Genomic DNA, 16,353 nt, shown 5'->3' with positions numbered 1-16,353 from the left:
TTATTTTGGAGAATGTGGGCATCGATCCCACTACCTCTCGCATGCAAAGCAAGCACTCTACCATTTGAGCTAATTCCCCATCCTTGTTAATTTGCCACAAGGAGCAACCAAGAGGGTCTAGTCTTGTCAGGCTATACTGTTGGTGGACTTGTCAGTTTTTGCGCAGCACTGGCCGAGGCTCTGTCCATCCTAAAAATTTTGCTCCGTAGCAAGTGGCCGGTTAGCTCAGTTGTTTAGAGCGTGGTGCTAATAACGCCAAGGTGGTGGGTTCGATCCCCGTACTGGCCATGAGGTACACTTTGATTGTCAAAATCATGAGTCACATGCATGTGTATGGTCAAGTGTGCCACATAATTAATATTAGCGACTTGCCGAAATAGCTCAGTTGGGAGAGCGTTAGACTGAAGATCTAAAGGTCCCTGGTTCGATCCCGGGTTTCGGCAAAAGTTGTCGTTCTGTCTTTATCTTTGGCTTCAAGGAAACTTCCCACAGCTTTGTTTGTGGGCATCAATTGTGTGTGCCTACAGCTCCTCTGAAAGTTAGTCATGTCATTCTTTTACATCCGACATTGTGACATCAGTGTTACATGAAAGTTGCTACATGACAGTAGGTTGTTGTTAGACAAAGCTGCATGAAGTGTGAACTGGAACGTTCTTGGATCCACAACAAAATGTGTTATTTTGGAGAATGTGGGCATCGATCCCACTACCTCTCGCATGCTAAGCAAGCACTCTACCATTTGAGCTAATTCCCCATCCTTGTTGATTTGCCACAAGGAGCAACCAAGAGGGTCTAGTCTTGTCAGGCTATACTGTTGGTGGACTTGTTAGTTTTTGCGCCAGCACTGGCCGAGGCTCTGTCCATCCTAAAAATTTCGCTCCGTAGCAAGTGGCCGGTTAGCTCAGTTGTTTAGAGCGTGGTGCTAATAACGCCAAGGTCGTGGGTTCGATCCCCGTACTGGCCATGAGGTACATTTTGATTGTCAAGATCATGAGTCACTTGCATGTGTATGGTCAAGTGTGCCACATAATTAAAATTATTGACTTGTCGAAATAGCTCAGTTGGGAGAGCGTTAGACTGAAGATCTAAAGTTCCATCTTTCGATCCTGGGTTTCGGCATAAGTTGTTGTTCTGTCTTTGGCTTCAAGGAAACTTCCCACAGCTTTGTTTGTGGGCATCAATTGTGTGTGCCTACAGCTCCTCTGAAAGTTAGTCATGTCATTCTTTTACATCCGACATTGTGACATCAGTGTTACATGAAAGTTGCTACATGACAGTAGGTTGTTGTTAGACAAAGCTGCATGAAGTGTGAACTGGAATGTTCTTGGATCCACAACAAAATGTGTTATTTTGGAGAATGTGGGCATCGATCCCACTACCTCTCGCATGCAAAGCAAGCACTCTACCATTTGAGCTAATTCCCCATCCTTGTTAATTTGCCACAAGGAGCAACCAAGAGGGTCTAGTCTTGTCAGGCTATACTGTTGGTGGACTTGTCAGTTTTTGCGCAGCACTGGCCGAGGCTCTGTCCATCCTAAAAATTTTGCTCCGTAGCAAGTGGCCGGTTAGCTCAGTTGTTTAGAGCGTGGTGCTAATAACGCCAAGGTGGTGGGTTCGATCCCCGTACTGGCCATGAGGTACACTTTGATTGTCAAAATCATGAGTCACTTGCATGTGTATGGTCAAGTGTGCCACATAATTAATATTAGCGACTTGCCGAAATAGCTCAGTTGGGAGAGCGTTAGACTGAAGATCTAAAGGTCCCTGGTTCGATCCCGGGTTTCGGCAAAAGTTGTCGTTCTGTCTTTATCTTTGGCTTCAAGGAAACTTCCCACAGCTTTGTTTGTGGGCATCAATTGTGTGTGCCTACAGCTCCTCTGAAAGTTAGTCATGTCATTCTTTTACATCCGACATTGTGACATCAGTGTTACATGAAAGTTGCTACATGACAGTAGGTTGTTGTTAGACAAAGCTGCATGAAGTGTGAACTGGAACGTTCTTGGATCCACAACAAAATGTGTTATTTTGGAGAATGTGGGCATCGATCCCACTACCTCTCGCATGCTAAGCAAGCACTCTACCATTTGAGCTAATTCCCCATCCTTGTTGATTTGCCACAAGGAGCAACCAAGAGGGTCTAGTCTTGTCAGGCTATACTGTTGGTGGACTTGTCAGTTTTTGCGCCAGCACTGGCCGAGGCTCTGTCCATCCTAAAAATTTCGCTCCGTAGCAAGTGGCCGGTTAGCTCAGTTGTTTAGAGCGTGGTGCTAATAACGCCAAGGTCGTGGGTTTGATCCCCGTACTGGCCATGAGGTACACTTAGATTGTCAAAATCATGAGTCACTTGCATGTGTATGGTCAAGTGTGCCACATAATTAATATTAGTGACTTGCCGAAATAGCTCAGTTGGGAGAGCGTTAGACTGAAGATCTAAAGGTCCCTGGTTCGATCCCGGGTTTCGGCATTAGTTGTCGTTCTATCTTTGGCTTCAAGGAAACTTCCCACAGCTTTGTTTGTGGGCATCAATTGTGTGTGCCTACAGCTCCTCTGAAAGTTAGTCATGTCATTCCTTTACATCCGACATTGTGACATCAGTGTTACATGAAAGTTGCTACAGGACAGTAGGTTGTTGATAGACAAAGCTGCATGAAGTGTGAACTGGAACGTTCTTGGATCCACAACAAAATGTGTTATTTTGGAGAATGTGGGCATCGATCCCACTACCTCTCGCATGCTAAGCAAGCACTCTACCATTTGAGCTAATTCCCCATCCTTGTTTATTTGCCACAAGGAGCAACCAAGAGGGTCTAGTCTTGTCAGGCTATACTGTTGGTGGACTTGTTAGTTTTTGCGCCAGCACTGGCCGAGGCTCTGTGCATCCTAAAAATTTCGCTCCGTAGCAAGTGGCCGGTTAGCTCAGTTGTTTAGAGCGTGGTGCTAATAACGCTAAGGTCGTGGGTTCGATCCCCGTACTGGCCATGAGGTACATTTTGATTGTCAAGATCATGAGTCACTTGCATGTGTATGGTCAAGTGTGCCACATAATTAAAATTATTGACTTGCCGAAATAGCTCAGTTGGGAGAGCGTTAGACTGAAGATCTAAAGTTCCCTGTTTCGATCCTGGGTTTCGGCATAAGTTGTTGTTCTGTCTTTGGCTTCAAGGAAACTTCCCACAGCTTTGTTTGTGGGCATCAATTGTGTGTGCCTACAGCTCCTCTGAAAGTTAGTCATGTCATTCTTTTACATCCGACATTGTGACATCAGTGTTACATGAAAGTTGCTACATGACAGTAGGTTGTTGTTAGACAAAGCTGCATGAAGTGTGAACTGGAACGTTCTTGGATCCACAACAAAATGTGTTATTTTGGAGAATGTGGGCATCGATCCCACTACCTCTCGCATGCTAAGCAAGCACTCTACCATTTGAGCTAATTCCCCATCCTTGTTGATTTGCCACAAGGAGCAACCAAGAGGGTCTAGTCTTGTCAGGCTATACTGTTGGTGGACTTGTTAGTTTTTGCGCCAGCACTGGCCGAGGCTCTGTCCATCCTAAAAATTTCGCTCCGTAGCAAGTGGCCGGTTAGCTCAGTTGTTTAGAGCGTGGTGCTAATAACGCCAAGGTCGTGGGTTTGATCCCCGTACTGGCCATGAGGTACACTTAGATTGTCAAAATCATGAGTCACTTGCATGTGTATGGTCAAGTGTGCCACATAATTAATATTAGTGACTTGCCGAAATAGCTCAGTTGGGAGAGTGTTAGACTGAAGATCTAAAGGTCCCTGGTTCGATCCCGGGTTTCGGCATTAGTTGTCGTTCTATCTTTTGCTTCAAGGAAACTTCCCACAGCTTTGTTTGTGGGCATCAATTGTGTGTGCCTACAGCTCCTCTGAAAGTTAGTCATGTCATTCTTTTACATCCGACATTGTGACATCAGTGTTACATGAAAGTTGCTACATGACAGTAGGTTGTTGATAGACAAAGCTGCATGAAGTGTGAACTGGAACGTTCTTGGATCCACAACAAAATGTGTTATTTTGGAGAATGTGGGCATCGATCCCACTACCTCTCGCATGCTAAGCAAGCACTCTACCATTTGAGCTAATTCCCCATCCTTGTTTATTTGCCACAAGGAGCAACCAAGAGGGTCTAGTCTTGTCAGGCTATACTGTTGGTGGACTTGTTAGTTTTTGCGCCAGCACTGGCCGAGGCTCTGTGCATCCTAAAAATTTCGCTCCGTAGCAAGTGGCCGGTTAGCTCAGTTGTTTAGAGCGTGGTGCTAATAACGCCAAGGTCGTGGGTTCGATCCCCGTACTGGCCATGAGGTACATTTTGATTGTCAAGATCATGAGTCACTTGCATGTGTATGGTCAAGTGTGCCACATAATTAAAATTATTGACTTGCCGAAATAGCTCAGTTGGGAGAGCGTTAGACTGAAGATCTAAAGTTCCCTGTTTCGATCCTGGGTTTCGGCATAAGTTGTTGTTCTGTCTTTGGCTTCAAGGAAACTTCCCACAGCTTTGTTTGTGGGCATCAATTGTGTGTGCCTACAGCTCCTCTGAAAGTTAGTCATGTCATTCTTTTACATCCGACATTGTGACATCAGTGTTACATGAAAGTTGCTACATGACAGTAGGTTGTTGTTAGACAAAGCTGCATGAAGTGTGAACTGGAACGTTCTTGGATCCACAACAAAATGTGTTATTTTGGAGAATGTGGGCATCGATCCCACTACCTCTCGCATGCTAAGCAAGCACTCTACCATTTGAGCTAATTCCCCATCCTTGTTGATTTGCCACAAGGAGCAACCAAGAGGGTCTAGTCTTGTCAGGCTATACTGTTGGTGGACTTGTCAGTTTTTGCGCCAGCACTGGCCGAGGCTCTGTCCATCCTAAAAATTTCGCTCCGTAGCAAGTGGCCGGTTAGCTCAGTTGTTTAGAGCGTGGTGCTAATAACGCCAAGGTCGTGGGTTTGATCCCCGTACTGGCCATGAGGTACACTTAGATTGTCAAAATCATGAGTCACTTGCATGTGTATGGTCAAGTGTGCCACATAATTAATATTAGTGACTTGCCGAAATAGCTCAGTTGGGAGAGCGTTAGACTGAAGATCTAAAGGTCCCTGGTTCGATCCCGGGTTTCGGCATTAGTTGTCGTTTTATCTTTGGCTTCAAGGAAACTTCCCACAGCTTTGTTTGTGGGCATCAATTGTGTGTGCCTACAGCTCCTCTGAAAGTTAGTCATGTCATTCTTTTACATCCGACATTGTGACATCAGTGTTACATGAAAGTTGCTACATGACAGTAGGTTGTTGATAGACAAAGCTGCATGAAGTGTGAACTGGAACGTTCTTGGATCCACAACAAAATGTGTTATTTTGGAGAATGTGGGCATCGATCCCACTACCTCTCGCATGCTAAGCAAGCACTCTACCATTTGAGCTAATTCCCCATCCTTGTTGATTTGCCACAAGGAGCAACCAAGAGGGTCTAGTCTTGTCAGGCTATACTGTTGCTGGACTTGTTAGTTTTTGCGCCAGCACTGGCCGAGGCTCTGTGCATCCTAAAAATTTTGCTCCGTAGCAAGTGGCCGGTTAGCTCAGTTGTTTAGAGCGTGGTGCTAATAACGCCAAGGTCGTGGGTTCGATCCCCGTACTGGCCATGAGGTACATTTTGATTGTCAAGATCATGAGTCACTTGCATGTGTATGGTCAAGTGTGCCACATAATTAAAATTATTGACTTGCCGAAATAGCTCAGTTGGGAGAGCGTTAGACTGAAGATCTAAAGTTCCCTGTTTCGATCCTGGGTTTCGGCATAAGTTGTTGTTCTGTCTTTGGCTTCAAGGAAACTTCCCACAGCTTTGTTTGTGGGCATCAATTGTGTGTGCCTACAGCTCCTCTGAAAGTTAGTCATGTCATTCTTTTACATCCGACATTGTGACATCAGTGTTACATGAAAGTTGCTACATGACAGCAGGTTGTTGTTAGACAAAGCTGCATGAAGTGTGAACTGGAACGTTCTTGGATCCACAACAAAATGTGTTATTTGGGAGAATGTGGGCATCGATCCCACTACCTCTCGCATGCTAAGCAAGCACTCTACCATTTGAGCTAATTCCCCATCCTTGTTGATTTGCCACAAGGAGCAACCAAGAGGGTCTAGTCTTGTCAGGCTATACTGTTGGTGGACTTGTCAGTTTTTGCGCCAGCACTGGCCGAGGCTCTGTCCATCCTAAAAATTTCGCTCCGTAGCAAGTGGCCGGTTAGCTCAGTTGTTTAGAGCGTGGTGCTAATAACGCCAAGGTCGTGGGTTTGATCCCCGTACTGGCCATGAGGTACACTTAGATTGTCAAAATCATGAGTCACTTGCATGTGTATGGTCAAGTGTGCCACATAATTAATATTAGTGACTTGCCGAAATAGCTCAGTTGGGAGAGCGTTAGACTGAAGATCTAAAGGTCCCTGGTTCGATCACGGGTTTCGTCATTAGTTGTCGTTCTATCTTTGGCTTCAAGGAAACTTCCCACAGCTTTGTTTGTGGGCATCAATTGTGTGTGCCTACAGCTCCTCTGAAAGTTAGTCATGTCATTCCTTTACATCCGACATTGTGACATCAGTGTTACATGAAAGTTGCTACAGGACAGTAGGTTGTTGATAGACAAAGCTGCATGAAGTGTGAACTGGAACGTTCTTGGATCCACAACAAAATGTGTTATTTTGGAGAATGTGGGCATCGATCCCACTACCTCTCGCATGCTAAGCAAGCACTCTACCATTTGAGCTAATTCCCCATCCTTGTTGATTTGCCACAAGGAGCAACCAAGAGGGTCTAGTCTTGTCAGGCTATACTGTTGCTGGACTTGTTAGTTTTTGCGCCAGCACTGGCCGAGGCTCTGTGCATCCTAAAAATTTTGATCCGTAGCAAGTGGCCGGTTAGCTCAGTTGTTTAGAGCGTGGTGCTAATAACGCCAAGGTCGTGGGTTCGATCCCCGTACTGGCCATGAGGTACATTTTGATTGTCAAGATCATGAGTCACTTGCATGTGTATGGTCAAGTGTGCCACATAATTAAAATTATTGACTTGCCGAAATAGCTCAGTTGGGAGAGCGTTAGACTGAAGATCTAAAGTTCCCTGTTTCGATCCTGGGTTTCGGCATAAGTTGTTGTTCTGTCTTTGGCTTCAAGGAAACTTCCCACAGCTTTGTTTGTGGGCATCAATTGTGTGTGCCTACAGCTCCTCTGAAAGTTAGTCATGTCATTCTTTTACATCCGACATTGTGACATCAGTGTTACATGAAAGTTGCTACATGACAGCAGGTTGTTGTTAGACAAAGCTGCATGAAGTGTGAACTGGAACGTTCTTGGATCCACAACAAAATGTGTTATTTGGGAGAATGTGGGCATCGATCCCACTACCTCTCGCATGCTAAGCAAGCACTCTACCATTTGAGCTAATTCCCCATCCTTGTTGATTTGCCACAAGGAGCAACCAAGAGGGTCTAGTCTTGTCAGGCTATACTGTTGGTGGACTTGTCAGTTTTTGCGCCAGCACTGGCCGAGGCTCTGTCCATCCTAAAAATTTCGCTCCGTAGCAAGTGGCCGGTTAGCTCAGTTGTTTAGAGCGTGGTGCTAATAACGCCAAGGTCGTGGGTTTGATCCCCGTACTGGCCATGAGGTACACTTAGATTGTCAAAATCATGAGTCACTTGCATGTGTATGGTCAAGTGTGCCACATAATTAATATTAGTGACTTGCCGAAATAGCTCAGTTGGGAGAGCGTTAGACTGAAGATCTAAAGGTCCCTGGTTCGATCCCGGGTTTCGTCATTAGTTGTCGTTCTATCTTTGGCTTCAAGGAAACTTCCCACAGCTTTGTTTGTGGGCATCAATTGTGTGTGCCTACAGCTCCTCTGAAAGTTAGTCATGTCATTCCTTTACATCCGACATTGTGACATCAGTGTTACATGAAAGTTGCTACAGGACAGTAGGTTGTTGATAGACAAAGCTGCATGAAGTGTGAACTGGAACGTTCTTGGATCCACAACAAAATGTGTTATTTTGGAGAATGTGGGCATCGATCCCACTACCTCTCGCATGCTAAGCAAGCACTCTACCATTTGAGCTAATTCCCCATCCTTGTTGATTTGCCACAAGGAGCAACCAAGAGGGTCTAGTCTTGTCAGGCTATACTGTTGGTGGACTTGTTAGTTATTGCGCCAGCACTGGCCGAGGCTCTGTCCATCCTAAAAATTTCGCTCCGTAGCAAGTGGCCGGTTAGCTCAGTTGTTTAGAGCGTGGTGCTAATAACGCCAAGGTCGTGGGTTTGATCCCCGTACTGGCCATGAGGTACACTTAGATTGTCAAAATCATGAGTCACTTGCATGTGTATGGTCAAGTGTGCCACATAATTAATATTAGTGACTTGCCGAAATAGCTCAGTTGGGAGAGCGTTAGACTGAAGATCTAAAGGTCCCTGGTTCGATCCCGGGTTTCGGCATTAGTTGTCGTTCTATCTTTGGCTTCAAGGAAACTTCCCACAGCTTTGTTTGTGGGCATCAATTGTGTGTGCCTACAGCTCCTCTGAAAGTTAGTCATGTCATTCCTTTACATCCGACATTGTGACATCAGTGTTACATGAAAGTTGCTACAGGACAGTAGGTTGTTGATAGACAAAGCTGCATGAAGTGTGAACTGGAACGTTCTTGGATCCACAACAAAATGTGTTATTTTGGAGAATGTGGGCATCGATCCCACTACCTCTCGCATGCTAAGCAAGCACTCTACCATTTGAGCTAATTCCCCAACCTTGTTGATTTGCCACAAGGAGCAACCAAGAGGGTCTAGTCTTGTCAGGCTATACTGTTGGTGGACTTGTTAGTTATTGCGCCAGCACTGGCCGAGGCTCTGTGCATCCTAAAAATGTTGCTCCTTAGCAAGTGGCCGGTTAGCTCAGTTGTTTAGAGCGTGGTGCTAATAACGCCAAGGTCGTGGGTTCGATCCCCGTACTGGCCATGAGGTACATTTTGATTGTCAAGATCATGAGTCACTTGCATGTGTATGGTCAAGTGTGCCACATAATTAAAATTATTGACTTGCCGAAATAGCTCAGTTGGGAGAGCGTTAGACTGAAGATCTAAAGTTCCCTGTTTCGATCCTGGGTTTCGGCATAAGTTGTTGTTCTGTCTTTGGCTTCAAGGAAACTTCCCACAGCTTTGTTTGTGGGCATCAATTGTGTGTGCCTACAGCTCCTCTGAAAGTTAGTCATGTCATTCCTTTACATCCGACATTGTGACATCAGTGTTACATGAAAGTTGCTACAGGACAGTAGGCTGTTGATAGACAAAGCTGCATGAAGTGTGAACTGGAACGTTCTTGGATCCACAACAAAATGTGTTATTTTGGAGAATGTGGGCATCGATCCCACTACCTCTCGCATGCTAAGCAAGCACTCTACCATTTGAGCTAATTCCCCATCCTTGTTGATTTGCCACAAGGAGCAACCAAGAGGGTCTAGTCTTGTCAGGCTATACTGTTGGTGGACTTGTTAGTTATTGCGCCAGCACTGGCCGAGGCTCTGTCCATCCTAAAAATTTCGCTCCGTAGCAAGTGGCCGGTTAGCTCAGTTGTTTAGAGCGTGGTGCTAATAACGCCAAGGTCGTGGGTTTGATCCCCGTACTGGCCATGAGGTACACTTAGATTGTCAAAATCATGAGTCACTTGCATGTGTATGGTCAAGTGTGCCACATAATTAATATTAGTGACTTGCCGAAATAGCTCAGTTGGGAGAGCGTTAGACTGAAGATCTAAAGGTCCCTGGTTCGATCCCGGGTTTCGGCATTAGTTGTCGTTCTATCTTTGGCTTCAAGGAAACTTCCCACAGCTTTGTTTGTGGGCATCAATTGTGTGTGCCTACAGCTCCTCTGAAAGTTAGTCATGTCATTCCTTTACATCCGACATTGTGACATCAGTGTTACATGAAAGTTGCTACAGGACAGTAGGTTGTTGATAGACAAAGCTGCATGAAGTGTGAACTGGAACGTTCTTGGATCCACAACAAAATGTGTTATTTTGGAGAATGTGGGCATCGATCCCACTACCTCTCGCATGCTAAGCAAGCACTCTACCATTTGAGCTAATTCCCCAACCTTGTTGATTTGCCACAAGGAGCAACCAAGAGGGTCTAGTCTTGTCAGGCTATACTGTTGGTGGACTTGTTAGTTATTGCGCCAGCACTGGCCGAGGCTCTGTGCATCCTAAAAATGTTGCTCCTTAGCAAGTGGCCGGTTAGCTCAGTTGTTTAGAGCGTGGTGCTAATAACGCCAAGGTCGTGGGTTCGATCCCCGTACTGGCCATGAGGTACATTTTGATTGTCAAGATCATGAGTCACTTGCATGTGTATGGTCAAGTGTGCCACATAATTAAAATTATTGACTTGCCGAAATAGCTCAGTTGGGAGAGCGTTAGACTGAAGATCTAAAGTTCCCTGTTTCGATCCTGGGTTTCGGCATAAGTTGTTGTTCTGTCTTTGGCTTCAAGGAAACTTCCCACAGCTTTGTTTGTGGGCATCAATTGTGTTTGCCTACAGCTCCTCTGAAAGTTAGTCATGTCATTCTTTTACATCCGACATTGTGACATCAGTGTTACATGAAAGTTGCTACATGACAGTAGGTTGTTGATAGACAAAGCTGCATGAAGTGTGAACTGGAACGTTCTTGGATCCACAACAAAATGTGTTATTTTGGAGAAAGTGGGCATCGATCCCACTACCTCTCGCATGCTAAGCAAGCACTCTACCATTTGAGCTAATTCCCCAACCTTGTTGATTTGCCACAAGGAGCAACCAAGAGGGTCTAGTCTTGTCAGGCTATACTGTTGGTGGACTTGTTAGTTATTGCGCCAGCACTGGCCGAGGCTCTGTGCATCCTAAAAATGTTGCTTGTTAGCAAGTGGCCGGTTAGCTCAGTTGTTTAGAGCGTGGTGCTAATAACGCCAAGGTCGTGGGTTCGATCCCCGTACTGGCCATGAGGTACATTTTGATTGTCAAGATCATGAGTCACTTGCATGTGTATGGTCAAGTGTGCCACATAATTAAAATTATTGACTTGCCGAAATAGCTCAGTTGGGAGAGCGTTAGACTGAAGATCTAAAGTTCCCTGTTTCGATCCTGGGTTTCGGCATAAGTTGTTGTTCTGTCTTTGGCTTCAAGGAAACTTCCCACAGCTTTGTTTGTGGGCATCAATTGTGTGTGCCTACAGCTCCTCTGAAAGTTAGTCATGTCATTCTTTTACATCCGACATTGTGACATCAGTGTTACATGAAAGTTGCTACATGACAGTAGGTTGTTGTTAGACAAAGCTGCATGAAGTGTGAACTGGAACGTTCTTGGATCCACAACAAAATGTGTTATTTGGGAGAATGTGGGCATCGATCCCACTACCTCTCGCATGCTAAGCAAGCACTCTACCATTTGAGCTAATTCCCCATCCTTGTTGATTTGCCACAAGGAGCAACCAAGAGGGTCTAGTCTTGTCAGGCTATACTGTTGGTGGACTTGTCAGTTTTTGCGCCAGCACTGGCCGAGGCTCTGTCCATCCTAAAAATTTCGCTCCGTAGCAAGTGGCCGGTTAGCTCAGTTGTTTAGAGCGTGGTGCTAATAACGCCAAGGTCGTGGGTTTGATCCCCGTACTGGCCATGAGGTACACTTAGATTGTCAAAATCATGAGTCACTTGCATGTGTATGGTCAAGTGTGCCACATAATTAATATTAGTGACTTGCCGAAATAGCTCAGTTGGGAGAGCGTTAGACTGAAGATCTAAAGGTCCCTGGTTCGATCCCGGGTTTCGGCATTAGTTGTCGTTCTATCTTTATCTTTGGCTTCAAGGAAACTTCCCACAGCTTTGTTTGTGGGCATCAATTGTGTGTGCCTACAGCTCCTCTGAAAGTTAGTCATGTCATTCTTTTACATCCGACATTGTGACATCAGTGTTACATGAAAGTTGCTACATGACAGTAGGTTGTTGTTAGACAAAGCTGCATGAAGTGTGAACTGGAACGTTCTTGGATCCACAACAAAATGTGTTATTTTGGAGAATGTGGGCATCGATCCCACTACCTCTCGCATGCTAAGCAAGCACTCTACCATTTGAGCTAATTCCCCATCCTTGTTGATTTGCCACAAGGAGCAACCAAGAGGGTCTAGTCTTGTCAGGCTATACTGTTGGTGGACTTGTCAGTTTTTGCGCCAGCACTGGCCGAGGCTCTGTCCATCCTAAAAATTTCGCTCCGTAGCAAGTGGCCGGTTAGCTCAGTTGTTTAGAGCGTGGTGCTAATAACGCCAAGGTCGTGGGTTCGATCCCCGTACTGGCCATGAGGTACATTTTGATTGTCAAGATAATGAGTCACTTGCATGTGTATGGTCAAGTGTGCCACATAATTAAAATTATTGACTTGCCGAAATAGCTCAGTTGGGAGAGCGTTAGACTGAAGATCTAAAGTTCCCTGTTTCGATCCTGGGTTTCGGCATAAGTTGTTGTTCTGTCTTTGGCTTCAAGGAAACTTCCCACAGCTTTGTTTGTGGGCATCAATTGTGTGTGCCTACAGCTCCTCTGAAAGTTAGTCATGTCATTCTTTTACATCCGACATTGTGACATCAGTGTTACATGAAAGTTGCTACATGACAGTAGGTTGTTGATAGACAAAGCTGCATGAAGTGTGAACTGGAACGTTCTTGGATCCACAACAAAATGTGTTATTTTGGAGAATGTGGGCATCGATCCCACTACCTCTCGCATGCTAAGCAAGCACTCTACCATTTGAGCTAATTCCCCATCCTTGTTGATTTGCCACAAGGAGCAACCAAGAGGGTCTAGTCTTGTCAGGCTATACTGTTGGTGGACTTGTTAGTTATTGCGCCAGCACTGGCCGAGGCTCTGTGCATCCTAAAAATGTTGCTCCTTAGCAAGTGGCCGGTTAGCTCAGTTGGTTACAGCGTGGTGCTAATAACGCCAAGGTCGTGGGTTCGATCCCCGTACTGGCCATGAGGTACATTTTGATTGTCAAAATCATGAGTCACTTGCATGTGTATGGTCAAGTGTGCCACATAATTATTATTAGGGACTTGCTGCAATAGCTCAGTTGGGAGAGCGTTAGACTGAAGATTTAAATGTACCTGGTTCGATCCTGGGTTTCGGCATTAGTTGTCATTCTATCTTTATCCTCAGCTTTGGCTTCAAGGAAACTTCCCACAGCTTTGTTTGTGGGCATCAATTGTGTGTGCCTACAGCTCCTCTGAAAGTTAGTCATGTCATTCTTTTACATCCGACATTGTGACATCAGTGTTACATGAAAGTTGCTACATGACAGTAGGTTGTTGATAGACAAAGCTGCATGAAGTGTGAACTGGAACGTTCTTGGATCCACAACAAAATGTGTTATTTTGGAGAATGTGGGCATCGATCCCACTACCTCTCGCATGCTAAGCAAGCACTCTACCATTTGAGCTAATTCCCCATCCTTGTTGATTTGCCACAATGAGCAACCAAGAGGGTCTAGTCTTGTCAGGCTATACTGTTGGTGGACTTGTTAGTTATTGCGCCAGCACTGGCCGAGGCTCTGTGCATCCTAAAAATTCTTCCTCCTTAGCAAGTGGCCGGTTAGCTCAGTTGGTTACAGCGTGGTGCTAATAACGCCAAGGTCGTGGGTCGATCCCCGTACTGGCCATGAGGTACATTTTGATTGTCAAAATCATGAGTCACTTGCATGTGTATGGTCAAGTGTGCCACATAATTATTATTAGGGACTTGCCGAAATAGCTCAGTTGGGAGATCGTTAGACTGAAGATTTAAATGTACCTGGTTCGATCCTGGGTTTCGGCATTAGTTGTCGTTCTATCTTTATCCTCAGCTTTGGCTTCAAGGAAACTTCCCACAGCTTTGTTTGTGGGCATCAATTGTGTGTGCCTACAGCTCCTCTGAAAGTTAGTCATGTCATTCTTTTACATCCGACATTGTGACATCAGTGTTACATGAAAGTTGCTACATGACAGTAGGTTGTTGATAGACAAAGCTGCATGAAGTGTGAACTGGAACGTTCTTGGATCCACAACAAAATGTGTTATTTTGGAGAATGTGGGCATCGATCCCACTACCTCTCGCATGCTAAGCAAGCACTCTACCATTTGAGCTAATTCCCCATCCTTGTTGATTTGCCACAAGGAGCAACCAAGAGGGTCTAGTCTTGTCAGGCTATACTGTTGGTGGACTTGTTAGTTTTTGCGCCAGCACTGGCCGAGGCTCTGTGCATCCTAAAAATTTCGCTCCGTAGCAAGTGGCCGGTTAGCTCAGTTGTTTAGAGCGTGGTGCTAATAACGCCAAGGTCGTGGGTTCGATCCCCGTACTGGCCATGAGGTACATTTTGATTGTCAAGATCATGAGTCACTTGCATGTGTATGGTCAAGTGTGCCACATAATTAAAATTATTGACTTGCCGAAATAGCTCAGTTGGGAGAGCGTTAGACTGAAGATCTAAAGTTCCCTGTTTCGATCCTGGGTTTCGGCATAAGTTGTTGTTCTGTCTTTGGCTTCAAGGAAACTTCCCACAGCTTTGTTTGTGGGCATCAATTGTGTGTGCCTACAGCTCCTCTGAAAGTTAGTCATGTCATTCTTTTACATCCGACATTGTGACATCAGTGTTACATGAAAGTTGCTACATGACAGCAGGTTGTTGTTAGACAAAGCTGCATGAAGTGTGAACTGGAACGTTCTTGGATCCACAACAAAATGTGTTATTTGGGAGAATGTGGGCATCGATCCCACTACCTCTCGCATGCTAAGCAAGCACTCTACCATTTGAGCTAATTCCCCATCCTTGTTGATTTGCCACAAGGAGCAACCAAGAGGGTCTAGTCTTGTCAGGCTATACTGTTGGTGGACTTGTCAGTTTTTGCGCCAGCACTGGCCGAGGCTCTGTCCATCCTAAAAATTTCGCTCCGTAGCAAGTGGCCGGTTAGCTCAGTTGTTTAGAGCGTGGTGCTAATAACGCCAAGGTCGTGGGTTTGATCCCCGTACTGGCCATGAGGTACACTTAGATTGTCAAAATCATGAGTCACTTGCATGTGTATGGTCAAGTGTGCCACATAATTAATATTAGTGACTTGCCGAAATAGCTCAGTTGGGAGAGCGTTAGACTGAAGATCTAAAGGTCCCTGGTTCGATCCCGGGTTTCGGCATTAGTTGTCGTTCTATCTTTGGCTTCAAGGAAACTTCCCACAGCTTTGTTTGTGGGCATCAATTGTGTGTGCCTACAGCTCCTCTGAAAGTTAGTCATGTCATTCCTTTACATCCGACATTGTGACATCAGTGTTACATGAAAGTTGCTACAGGACAGTAGGTTGTTGATAGACAAAGCTGCATGAAGTGTGAACTGGAACGTTCTTGGATCCACAACAAAATGTGTTATTTTGGAGAATGTGGGCATCGATCCCACTACCTCTCGCATGCTAAGCAAGCACTCTACCATTTGAGCTAATTCCCCAACCTTGTTGATTTGCCACAAGGAGCAACCAAGAGGGTCTAGTCTTGTCAGGCTATACTGTTGGTGGACTTGTTAGTTATTGCGCCAGCACTGGCCGAGGCTCTGTCCATCCTAAAAATTTCGCTCCGTAGCAAGTGGCCGGTTAGCTCAGTTGTTTAGAGCGTGGTGCTAATAACGCCAAGGTCGTGGGTTTGATCCCCGTACTGGCCATGAGGTACACTTAGATTGTCAAAATCATGAGTCACTTGCATGTGTATGGTCAAGTGTGCCACATAATTAATATTAGTGACTTGCCGAAATAGCTCAGTTGGGAGAGCGTTAGACTGAAGATCTAAAGGTCCCTGGTTCGATCCCGGGTTTCGGCATTAGTTGTCGTTCTATCTTTGGCTTCAAGGAAACTTCCCACAGCTTTGTTTGTGGGCATCAATTGTGTGTGCCTACAGCTCCTCTGAAAGTTAGTCATGTCATTCCTTTACATCCGACATTGTGACATCAGTGTTACATGAAAGTTGCTACAGGACAGTAGGTTGTTGATAGACAAAGCTGCATGAAGTGTGAACTGGAACGTTCTTGGATCCACAACAAAATGTGTTATTTTGGAGAATGTGGGCATCGATCCCACTACCTCTCGCATGCTAAGCAAGCACTCTACCATTTGAGCTAATTCCCCAACCTTGTTGATTTGCCACAAGGAGCAACCAAGAGGGTCTAGTCTTGTCAGGCTATACTGTTGGTGGACTTGTTAGTTATTGCGCCAGCACTGGCCGAGGCTCTGTGCATCCTAAAAATGTTGCTCCTTAGCAAGTGGCCGGTTAGCTCAGTTG

General features: G+C 45.4%; 11 non-coding genes across 11 annotated transcripts; all 11 read left to right on the top strand.

Annotated features, from left to right (window-relative positions):
• Positions 1-370: 370 nt before the first annotated feature.
• On the top strand, positions 371-443 carry trnaf-gaa (transfer RNA phenylalanine (anticodon GAA)). The gene has a single exon. It is a non-coding gene; the product is annotated as a tRNA-Phe (tRNA).
• A 1,272-nt stretch (positions 444-1,715) lies between these two features.
• trnaf-gaa (transfer RNA phenylalanine (anticodon GAA)) lies at positions 1,716-1,788 on the top strand. The gene has a single exon. It is a non-coding gene; the product is annotated as a tRNA-Phe (tRNA).
• Positions 1,789-2,391: 603 nt separating this feature from the next.
• On the top strand, positions 2,392-2,464 carry trnaf-gaa (transfer RNA phenylalanine (anticodon GAA)). Its single transcript has one exon. It is a non-coding gene; the product is annotated as a tRNA-Phe (tRNA).
• A 1,267-nt stretch (positions 2,465-3,731) lies between these two features.
• trnaf-gaa (transfer RNA phenylalanine (anticodon GAA)) lies at positions 3,732-3,804 on the top strand. The gene has a single exon. It is a non-coding gene; the product is annotated as a tRNA-Phe (tRNA).
• A 1,267-nt stretch (positions 3,805-5,071) lies between these two features.
• trnaf-gaa (transfer RNA phenylalanine (anticodon GAA)) lies at positions 5,072-5,144 on the top strand. The gene has a single exon. It is a non-coding gene; the product is annotated as a tRNA-Phe (tRNA).
• Positions 5,145-7,751: 2,607 nt separating this feature from the next.
• On the top strand, positions 7,752-7,824 carry trnaf-gaa (transfer RNA phenylalanine (anticodon GAA)). Its single transcript has one exon. It is a non-coding gene; the product is annotated as a tRNA-Phe (tRNA).
• A 597-nt stretch (positions 7,825-8,421) lies between these two features.
• On the top strand, positions 8,422-8,494 carry trnaf-gaa (transfer RNA phenylalanine (anticodon GAA)). Its single transcript has one exon. It is a non-coding gene; the product is annotated as a tRNA-Phe (tRNA).
• A 1,267-nt stretch (positions 8,495-9,761) lies between these two features.
• On the top strand, positions 9,762-9,834 carry trnaf-gaa (transfer RNA phenylalanine (anticodon GAA)). The gene has a single exon. It is a non-coding gene; the product is annotated as a tRNA-Phe (tRNA).
• Positions 9,835-11,771: 1,937 nt separating this feature from the next.
• trnaf-gaa (transfer RNA phenylalanine (anticodon GAA)) lies at positions 11,772-11,844 on the top strand. Its single transcript has one exon. It is a non-coding gene; the product is annotated as a tRNA-Phe (tRNA).
• Positions 11,845-15,151: 3,307 nt separating this feature from the next.
• Positions 15,152-15,224, top strand: trnaf-gaa (transfer RNA phenylalanine (anticodon GAA)). Its single transcript has one exon. It is a non-coding gene; the product is annotated as a tRNA-Phe (tRNA).
• A 597-nt stretch (positions 15,225-15,821) lies between these two features.
• Positions 15,822-15,894, top strand: trnaf-gaa (transfer RNA phenylalanine (anticodon GAA)). Its single transcript has one exon. It is a non-coding gene; the product is annotated as a tRNA-Phe (tRNA).
• Positions 15,895-16,353: the final 459 nt, after the last annotated feature.

This window comes from Salvelinus fontinalis, chromosome 22 (assembly GCF_029448725.1).
Source record: "Salvelinus fontinalis isolate EN_2023a chromosome 22, ASM2944872v1, whole genome shotgun sequence".
Classification (NCBI taxonomy): Eukaryota; Metazoa; Chordata; class Actinopteri; order Salmoniformes; family Salmonidae; genus Salvelinus; species Salvelinus fontinalis.
Note: the sequence above shows the minus strand (reverse complement) of the source record. Positions and strands in the feature narration are given on the sequence as shown.